This window comes from Schistocerca cancellata, chromosome 3 (genome assembly GCF_023864275.1).
Source record: "Schistocerca cancellata isolate TAMUIC-IGC-003103 chromosome 3, iqSchCanc2.1, whole genome shotgun sequence".
Lineage (NCBI taxonomy): Eukaryota > Metazoa > Arthropoda > Insecta > Orthoptera > Acrididae > Schistocerca > Schistocerca cancellata.
In genome coordinates this window covers 122334651-122344835 of record NC_064628.1, presented here as the reverse complement: position 1 = coordinate 122344835, position 10185 = coordinate 122334651, and positions in this window count along the sequence as shown.

Sequence of the window (10185 nt, the reverse complement as noted above, 5' to 3'; positions counted from 1 at the left end):
ATGTAAAGGGTTTGGACGAAGATATGGAAAAACCAAACACGACACACTGCCGCAACTAATACGGTGTAGTATAACCGTTAACATTCAAAACAGCTTCGAGTACTCTTGGAATGGTTAAGTACAGGTCCTGTATGGTTTTCAAAGAAATATTATACCATTCTTCCGGGGAAAATTCAGGTAACTATGACGGAGGTGCACAGCGATCACGCACCCTTCTCTCCAAAAAAAGAAAAAACACTCTAAACCTCAGTAATATTAAGACCTTGTGACTGTCGTGGCCAGGGGAGACGCGACAATTCATCCTCGTGCTCGCACAACCAATCCTGGACGATGTGAGCTGCGTGAACAGGGGGCCTGCCGTCCTGTGAGATACCGTCACCTTTGGGGAACAAACACTGTACCATGGTATGGACCTGTTCAGTTAAACGTGTCACGTAATCCTTGACCGTAATGTGACCTCGCAGAGTAATCATTGGGCCTTTGGAATACCACGAAATGTTTGCCCAAATCATGAGCAAACCACAGCCATGTTTCACCCATGGGACGTAAATTCGGTCAGAAGTTGCAAACAGTGAGACACACGACTTAAGCGACCACCAAGCTTCCCTGTTACGGGCAATTGGATCTCTGGTGAGCGGTTTTGGAAGTACAGCTCGCCCTGCACAGTTCCCAGCTTATGGAGCTCCCTTCGTGTTGTTTCGATGCTGACAGGGCTCGCGAGTGCGGCATTCGGATCTGCAGAGACTTTTGCAGCTGTCGTCCTCGAATTTTTCTTCACGTTCCTCTTCAGTGACCGTCACTATCACTCGAGACTCTCTCTCTCTCTCTCTCTCTCTCTCTCTCTCTCTACCGAGTGAGGTGGCTAGCACACTGTACTCGCATTCGGGAGGACGAAGGTTCAATCCCGCGTCCGGCCATCCTGATTTAGGTTTTCCGTGATTACCCTAAACCACTTCAGGCAAATGCTGGGATGGTTCCTTTGAAACGGCACGGCCGACTTCCTTCCGCGTCCTCTCCTAATCCGATGAGACCGATGACCTCGCTGTCTGGTCTCCTTCCCCAAACAATCCAATCCAATCTCTCTCTCTCTCTCTCTCTCTCTCTCTCTCTCTCTCTCTCTCTCTCTTCCGACCGATTTGTGATTTAGCGGCCGATGTATTTCCGCTTTTCCAGTACGAAGTATAAATCTGCGATAGATGCCGCTTGAAACACCAAGCACTTCAGTTCCCTTGGTTACGGAAGAACCCACCATACGAGCACCAAGTTTTCCCTAGTTCGAATTCACTTAGCTCCGGTATAACTGCACTCACATCTACACAGAACACCATTCTGACCACGACTACGACACGTACTGAGGGCACTGCAGACGTGCCGCTCACAGCCTGCAGTGTTCTTTTCGAGCAGGCAACCGTTGCGCCGTTGCAGCTGGTGCCGCACATCTTCGAGCCGCTCGGTGCCCGCACGGGACGTTCACTGTGGTCGCATCTTTAACCACCGGCTCGTCGCATAAATCTAGTTTACAGATATTCCAAAGTAAGACCACTGCCACGTGCAAATTTAATTAAAGCCTGAACTGCTTACTAGCATACACAACGAGTTAGTACGGATAAGATTCTCTCCCTAAACATTTGTAAGTCGTACAATAGCAGCCTTCGAAAAGTTATGAAACTGACACACCTTGTAGAGTCATGAAAGCTCCATAGTCACAGACTGCCAAAACTGGCTGATCATGAGGCCAGAGACTAACTACCATGTTTCTTAATAATCATAAGCTGATAATTGTATAACAATTACTTACGTTAACTTCTTCAAATATCTATCAAATTCAGTTCGCTTTACATCGCTTCATGTGCTCCGCAGACTAAGATGGTTCTACTAGACACATCATTATGTTAACAGCTAGCTGGAAATTATTACTTGAAAAATGCCCCTCGAACCTGTGGGCATTGATTCTACACAAAGTAAGACAAGATCTTACACTAACTTATAATGTGGTGTGACGTTTCACCAACTTTGTCAGAATTGTGCTACAGTGCGCATTACGCTGCAAGGGAATAATTTCTGATTTTTTGTATTAAAAGATGCAGCAGCGTGTCCGTGTGAGGAGGCTGGCGTAGCCGGGACACACAGGGAGACAAAATATCTCGCCGGGGAACACTGCGTTGAGCAAGCTTCCCCGTTCAGAAAGTACCTCTGTTTCGTCCGAAGTTCGGGACAGTAATGTACACAGGACAAATCTGAGGTGCACAGACGACTCAGCAGGGCATGGAGTTTGCAGATTTCGAAACCTATATCTGCGAAATTATTCTGAAATGACTTTAGACAAACCATTTCTGTCAAGTGTGTTTTTAACATGGTAAGGAGAACGTTATGCACCAGAAATGAAAGTTGATAACTCACAAGTATATTTCCGAGAAGAAAACTCCGAGCTGGTCAATAAAATGTAAGGAAACACCCAGAGCGAATTTTGTAGAACACCGTAGGAGAGAAGAGACAGGCACGTACATCTAGCGTAGAAAACTTTCCTTCTAGACTTGCTTAGGACTTTGATTCTCAATACAAACGCTGAGTGTCATACAAAGTCATTGTCAGCAGATACCTTCATCAGTCCAATCTAGACACCTCCGCAACACCTTGTCGTCTTGTGTGTACTCAAGCCATAATCTCACCTCATCCCCCATTTACTGCATGATAATGGAATGCATCACAGCACTCAAATAAAATTCCACTTGCCACTGTCACTAACACCCAGAAAAGCGATCCTGCAATAAACATTACTACAATGGGTACGTCATTCTTATCTTTTTAATCTTGGTGAAGAAGGAAAGAATTCCAGGATAACTTATTGAGAAATATCGTAAAAGGTAATTGTTTAATACATCGTTGGTATCTACAGTAATTACCCGCCAGGGTAGCCGAGAGCGCTAACACGCTGCTTCCTGGACACGGGTAAGCGCGCCGGCCCCGGATCGAATCCGCCCGGCGGATTAACGACGAGCGCCGGTGTGCCAGCCAGCCTGGATGTGGTTTTTAGGCGGTTTTCTACATCCCGCTAGGTGAATACCGGGCTGGTCCCCACGTTCCACCTCAGTTACACGCTTCGCAGACATTTGAAACACGTTCGCACTATTTCACGATTTACACCAGATGCAGACAGCTGGGGTACACTGATTCCATCCCGGGGAGTACGGGGTGGCGGCAGGAAGGGCATCCGACCACCCCTCAAACTAACCTTGCCAAATCCGTTCTAACCATGCCGACCCTGCGATCGCTGCAGGACTATGGCGTAAGCGAAGGAAGGAAGGAAGGAAAGGTATCTACAGTAATTATCAAAGTATAGATACCTATACGATGAAAACGTTATCTGTCTCTTGAATTGCTTACGAACAATTATGAGGGTTCATATTAGGTAGGGCACACTGTGTGAGCGAAATGCAAACTGATCTTTGAAGCATAACACCATTACGAAATAATGTAGATGCTTTGTGGCAGTATGATTGTAGTGATAGGATAGTACTTTTAAATCATCTTGTAAATCATAGCGTAAGTACTGGGTGGTTATAATTAAAGCGCAGCTACTCACAGAGATCCATTGTGGACTGTAATTATCAAATTACAATGAAACATAGCGGATATTCTAATGCGTTAATACGGAACCGATTTTCAATGGAAAAAATTAGTTCCAATTTTGACCACCAGGTGCAAATATGGCTCTGAGAATGCAAGAAAGACGTATAGAAAAGTTCCCTTATGTCGTGGAATAGGAATGGGGAATGGGCAGAAAAGGTAAAAAACGTGAGATAGGCGTAATGTTGATTTTATTATTAACTGTCGCTTACACAGTTTGTTCAGTATGAGCACCGGAGATGTCAACGTGATGAACAGTTGCTCACAGCAGTTCCGGTGGAATCTGAGGGCCTTGTTTCTGTGTAATAGCCTTCAGATCAGACAGAGACCAGCTGATCACGCAGGCTATGAATCTGGAAACCCTCTGGAGGCACACGTTCATGGGCGGTTGCATGGAGCAGATCTTTCACTAGGCGAGCGACATGAGGTGTTGCCCCAAAAACAGTGGTTTCCACACGGCTGTGCTCTTCCACAGCAGGAATGCTGAACAAGGAGGTCTCGAAAACGTGCAGACGTCACGGTACACCTCTTGTGCTTGTGAATCCACACCACATAGTCACATACGGCGAGTGCTATGGCTCTTTGTGGGCAACACGCAGTTTAACAATACCTCAAATTCGGCAGTTCTGTGTTATAGATGCACCCGGTAGTGCGAAATGTGCCTCGTCACTCCATTGAATATTGCCCAACCACATGTCATCAACTTCGATCAGAGTCAGAAATCGAGGAGCAAATTCAAGTCGTTGCTGCGGATCATGACGTTTCAGTTGCTGCACCGTCTGAACCTTGTACTGGTACCAGTGTGAAATAGACCTCACAACTTTCCGAACTGTTGATCATGGAAAAGACAATTCCCTGGCTCAGAGCACTATGGGACTTAGCATCCATGGTCATCAGTCCCCTAGAACTGAGAACTACTTAAACCTAACTAACCTAAGGACATCACACAACACCCAGTCATCACGAGGCAGAGAAAATCCCTGACCCCGCCGGGAATCGAACCCGGGAACGCGGGCGTGGGAAGCGAAAACGCTACCGCACGACCACGAGCTGCGGACGGACAATTCCCGAGATACTGCACGAGCACTAGCACTTCTCGAGGCATGTGTTACACGGTCAGTTACAGCAACACTAACCTCGCCAGTAACTACCACCAGGATAGGACGCCTTCTGTACCAGGTGATACACCAAGCTCACTCTTCTTTTCGAATTTTGTTATCGTCTTTTTCCTTTCAGTCGGTGATGCTCTCTCAATGCAGCACCGTAAGTGCTGACGTTTACATAAAACAGTTTCACTAACAGCGAACGGTGTCTCTTCTCGATAGCCATACAGTTCACTCAAGTTATGGCTTGACAGCGTAAATGTCGTACTGTCCTACAAACACTGTACAGCGCCAGATTTGCACCTGGTGGTCATAGCTGGAACTAATTTGTTGGTTGGTTGGTTGATTTTGGGGAGGGGACCAAACACCGAGGTGATGATGATGATGAGCGTTTGGCGTCATTGGCCGGGAGGCCCCTCGCGGGGCAGGTCCGGCCGCCTTGGCGCAGGTCTTATTACATTCGGCGCCACATTGGGCGACCTGCACGCCGGATGGGGATGAAAAGATGATGAACACAACACAACACCCAGTCCCTGAGCGGAGAAAATCTCCGACCCAGCCGGGAATCGAACCCGGGCCCGGAGGACGGCAATCCGTCACGCTGACCACTCAGCTACTGGGGCGGACAACACCGAGGTCATCGGTCCCGTCGGATTAGGGAAGGAAGTCGGCCGTGCCCTTTCAATGAACCATCCTGGCATTTGACTGAAACGATTTAGGGAAACCACGGAAAACCTAAATCAGTACGGTTGGAAGCGGGTTTGCGATGGCTTTTACAAAACGAAGTAGTTGTGGAACAGACGAATAGCTACGAGCGATTATAAAATGTCGCAGAACACCAATCAATACTGCTTGAGAGTCGCCACGAACGACGCAGCAGCGTAGTCGATAACAAGCAGATCCGTGTCCGTCCCCTTGCATTACGATTTCCGCGACGCCACTTCCGGGTATGGCGACGTAGGCGTGAAGAGTCACTACTGCACGTCACGAGACTCTTCGCTCTCCTACTGTTGACAAATTACCGTCCCCCTCACTTATGCCATGCCATTGATGACTACGATTTTAATAACAATAAAATAGGAGCAAGTCTTTCTTCTTCTCTTTCCGCATCACGAGGTGGACATGTTATTCTGCATTTGTTAGTGTTAGTGGTAGAGGGTGGCCGGATGCCCTACCTGTCGTCACCCCTTTTTCCTCTCTCCTTTCCTCTCTCTCCCACGGGATGACATCTGTGTCCCGTTTTATCCCGCGTGAATATGTGGGAACGTTTTCGAAAAGTTTGTGAATCGTGTAACCGAGAAGGGCCATGCCCAATACTCGCAGAGTGGGATGTGGGAAACCACCTAAAATCCAGATCCAGGCTGGCCGCACACCGGCCCTCGTCATTAATCTGCCGGACGGCTTCGATCCAGCGCCGGCGCATCTTCCCAATTTCCGGAAGCGGCGTCCAAACGCACGCGGTTATCACAAAATAGGCCTGCGAAAGAAGTTTTATTAAACAATTACGATTCGTTTAGCTCTGTGCGTAGTACTCAACTTTAACGTAACCGACGTTGAAAAGTATTCTTCCGAAAAATTGAAATTTACATGTGCCATGCAGTTGATTTAAGAACTGTAGTAGTAGACTGTAGCTCCAAGAGTCAAAGGACATGAAATAGAGATAGTAGACGAGAAGGAAGTGAGACAGGGCTGTAGCATATTCCTGCTGCTATTCAGTCTACATACTGAGCAATGAATAAAAAGACAAATCTGGAAAGGGAATTAAAGCCAGGGGGAAGAAATTAAAGCTTTTTTCCCGATGGCACTGTAATTGTCTCAGGTACGGTAAAAAGATTTGGAAGATCGATTCAAAAGGAAGGAATAGCGTTTTGAAAAGAAGTTGCAAGATGAATACCAAGAAATGTAAAACACTGGTAATGTAATGTAGTGGAATTAAATCAGATGATGCTGCGGGAGTTTCATTAGAATTAGATAGGCAAATGATACACTAAAAAGTGGTAGGTGAGGTGTTTAGGCAGCAAAGTAACTGACGATGACCGAAGTAGAGAGGATATAAGAGGCATACATACAACTGCAGGGAGAGCTTTCGCTTCAGTCTGGAACCGCGCGACCGCTACGGTTGCGGGTTCGAATCCTGCCTCGGGCATGGATGTGTGTGATGTCCTTAGGTTAGTTAGGTTCAACTAGTTCTAAGTTCTAGGGGACGGATGACCTCCGATGTTAAGTCCCATAGTGCTCAGAGCCATTTGAACCATTTTTTGGAGAGCTTTCCTTAAAAAGAAAAATTTATTAACACTGAATACAGATTTAAATGCTAGCTAGTCTTCTCTGAAGGTATTGTTCTGGAGAGTAGCCTCGTTGACAAGTGAAGTATTAATGTAAACACTTCAGGCAAGAGGATAACAGAAGCTTTTGGTATGTGGTGCTAGTGAAGAATGCTGAAAATTAGAAACGTAGATCGAACAATTAATGAGAAGGTACCGAGTCGAATTTGGGAGATATGAAATTTATGGCACAACTTGATTAAAACGAGAATTGTCAATTCGGTAATGGAGGAAGTGTATCTGTGCGCTCACGTGTGTGTGAGGGTGAGCGCGAGCGCGCCAGGCCTTTCAGTACTGTAAGCAGGGTCGAGTGGCTGTACTTTGCAGTAGCTGTGTACAGATGAAAAAACTTCCACATGATAAACTAGTGCGGAGAGCTGCGTCAGCGTCAAGAACAAACTGTCCCAACTTTAACAATGTCATAATTTACACGATATAGAATCGAACTGTGTGCTCACCATTATCGGTATTTCACTTATCAATACGATATGAGCCCAAATCTGCAGACTGTGGCTAAGTGAGCGTTAAACTGTATGGAATTCTAATTCTTTTAGTCATTTCTGTCTACATTTCGGAAAATCGAACTTCATTGTATTTTACTTAGTGCCTAGTCCTGCTTAGCGTCATGTGCTTTGCCGATTCTGTTTGTGGACTCACGAACTTTGTCGACTTTGTTCTTGCAGCAGATGTGGTTAGCCCGTGGATGGAACGTTTTCTGCAGGACGTCAACCCACAAGCCCGTCCACATGGGATAGCCTTCAGGAAACAAACTGAGAAGTACCGTGAGTTAAACATAGCTTGCAATTTTCTGGAATTCTTACCATTTTTGAGTCTTGGTTTTCATGCTACTTTATTGTCCGAAATCTGTCTGAGAAATTTGGAAAGTGATGTACTTAAAAGTATAAAAGCCATTTTGGCGCCCATGAGACCCTACACACCTTGATCCGTGCCTGCGTGTGGAGAGCCCTTTTTACAGCCCAGCAATAAGATGGATATTCAGCAGCAGAGATGGGCGTACCAGCAGGCACAATGTCAGTGCGAACTCAAATACCACTGGGGCGTAGTATCATTACTGCGATACAAAGGAAATCAGAAAATTTCTCAGCTTGACGCAGAGATGGTGTTGATATCAATAACATTTTGTTTCTGTTATGTTGGTACATATTCCGCGGTAAAATGAGACAGCTATCAACCTGATTTACACCGTAGCTTTGTTAATATGACTCTTCAAAGTAATCGTGTTGACTGACCACTTTCACTCTTCTTTGCATGGAGTCCAGTCACATTGTGATCGCCAGAGAAAACCTTGAATAATCAACTTTTGCAGCGTGGGCCGCTATGAGGAGTGCAGGAATAGAATCGATGAGGGTCTGGAAGGTATCGACATTGATCTGGAGCCAATACAGAGAGTGTGGTAGCCACGGAATTACAGAAAACTCAACCCGGTGTTCTCTGAACAGTGCACGTACTCTGCGAGCTGTGTGACACGTTGCATTGTCCTGCTGGTAGATGCCATAGTGCTGAGGAAAAACAAATTACCTGAAGGAGTGGACTGTGCCCGAAGGATAGATCCATACTTGTGTTGAACCATTGTTCCTTCCAGAATGATGAGACCAACCAGGGAATACAACGAAAACATCTGCCAGACCGTAACACTCCGTCCTCCGGTCTGGACCCTATCGACGATTGTTTGCTTTCAGGTGTTTCGAGCCGTACTGGCCAACGGCCATCTGTCTGGAGCATAAAATGTTAATCAACTGGAAAAGCCTCCTGTCGCCACGCAGTGGACGTCCATCCCGGTGCGGTACCGGCGTGCAAATTCTAGCATTCATCGCTGATGAACAGCAGTTAGTACAAGTACATGAACCAGGCGTCTGGTGCGGAAGCCCCTGTACACAGCAGCATTCGCTGAATGGTCGTCGATCAGATACTGTTGGTAGTCCCTTGGTTCATCTGGGCAGTCAGTTGCTCAACAGTTGCACATCTAGTCTCCCACTCACATCTCGGAAACCGTCATTCCCTCCTGTCATCTATGGTCCGTGGTGCACCACAGTTTTGTAAAACGCTATTTTTCCAAGCGCTGTATGTTTTAACCAAGGTGGCAAGCGAATACACTCCTGGAAATGGAAAAAAGAACACATTGACACCGGTGTGTCAGACCCACCATACTTGCTCCCGACACTGCGAGAGGGCTGTACAAGCAATGATCACACGCACGGCACAGCGGACACACCAGGAACCGCGGTGTTGGCCGTCGAATGGCGCTAGCTGCGCAGCATTTGTGCACCGCCGCCGTCAGTGTCAGCCAGTTTGCCGTGGCATACGGAGCTCCATCGCAGTCTGTAAAACTGGTAGCATGCCGCGACAGCGTGGACGTGAACCGTATGTGCAGTTGACGGACTTTGAGCGAGGGCGTATAGTGGGCATGCGGGAGGCCGGGTGGACGTACCGCCGAATTGCTCAACACGTGGGGCGTGAGGTCTCCACAGTGCATCGATGTTGTCGCCAGTGGTCGGCGGAAGGTGCACGTGCCCGTCGACCTGGGACCGGACCGCAGCGACGCACGGATGCACGCCAAGACCGTAGGATCCTACGCAGTGTCGTAGGGGACCGCACCGCCACTTCCCAGCAAATTAGGGACACTGTTGCTCCTGGGGTATCGGCGAGGACCATTCGCAACCGTCTCCATGAAGCTGGGCTACGGTCCCGCACACCGTTAGGCCGTCTTCCGCTCACGCCCCAACATCGTGCAGCCCGCCTCCAGTGGTGTCGCGACAGGCGTGAATGGAGGGACGAATGGAGACGTGTCGTCTTCAGCGATGAGAGTCGCTTCTGCCTTGGTGCCAATGATGGTCGTATGCGTGTTTGGCGCCGTGCAGGCGAGCGCCACAATCAGGACTGCATACGACCGAGGCACACAGGGCCAACACCCGGCATCATGGTGTGGGGAGCGATCTCCTACACTGGCCGTACACCACTGGTGATCGTCGAGGGGACACTGAATAGTGCACGGTACATCCAAACCGTCATCGAACCCATCGTTCTACCATTCCTAGACCGGCAAGGGAACTTGCTGTTCCAACAGGACAATGCACGTCCGCATGTATCCCGTGCCACCCAACGTGCTCTAG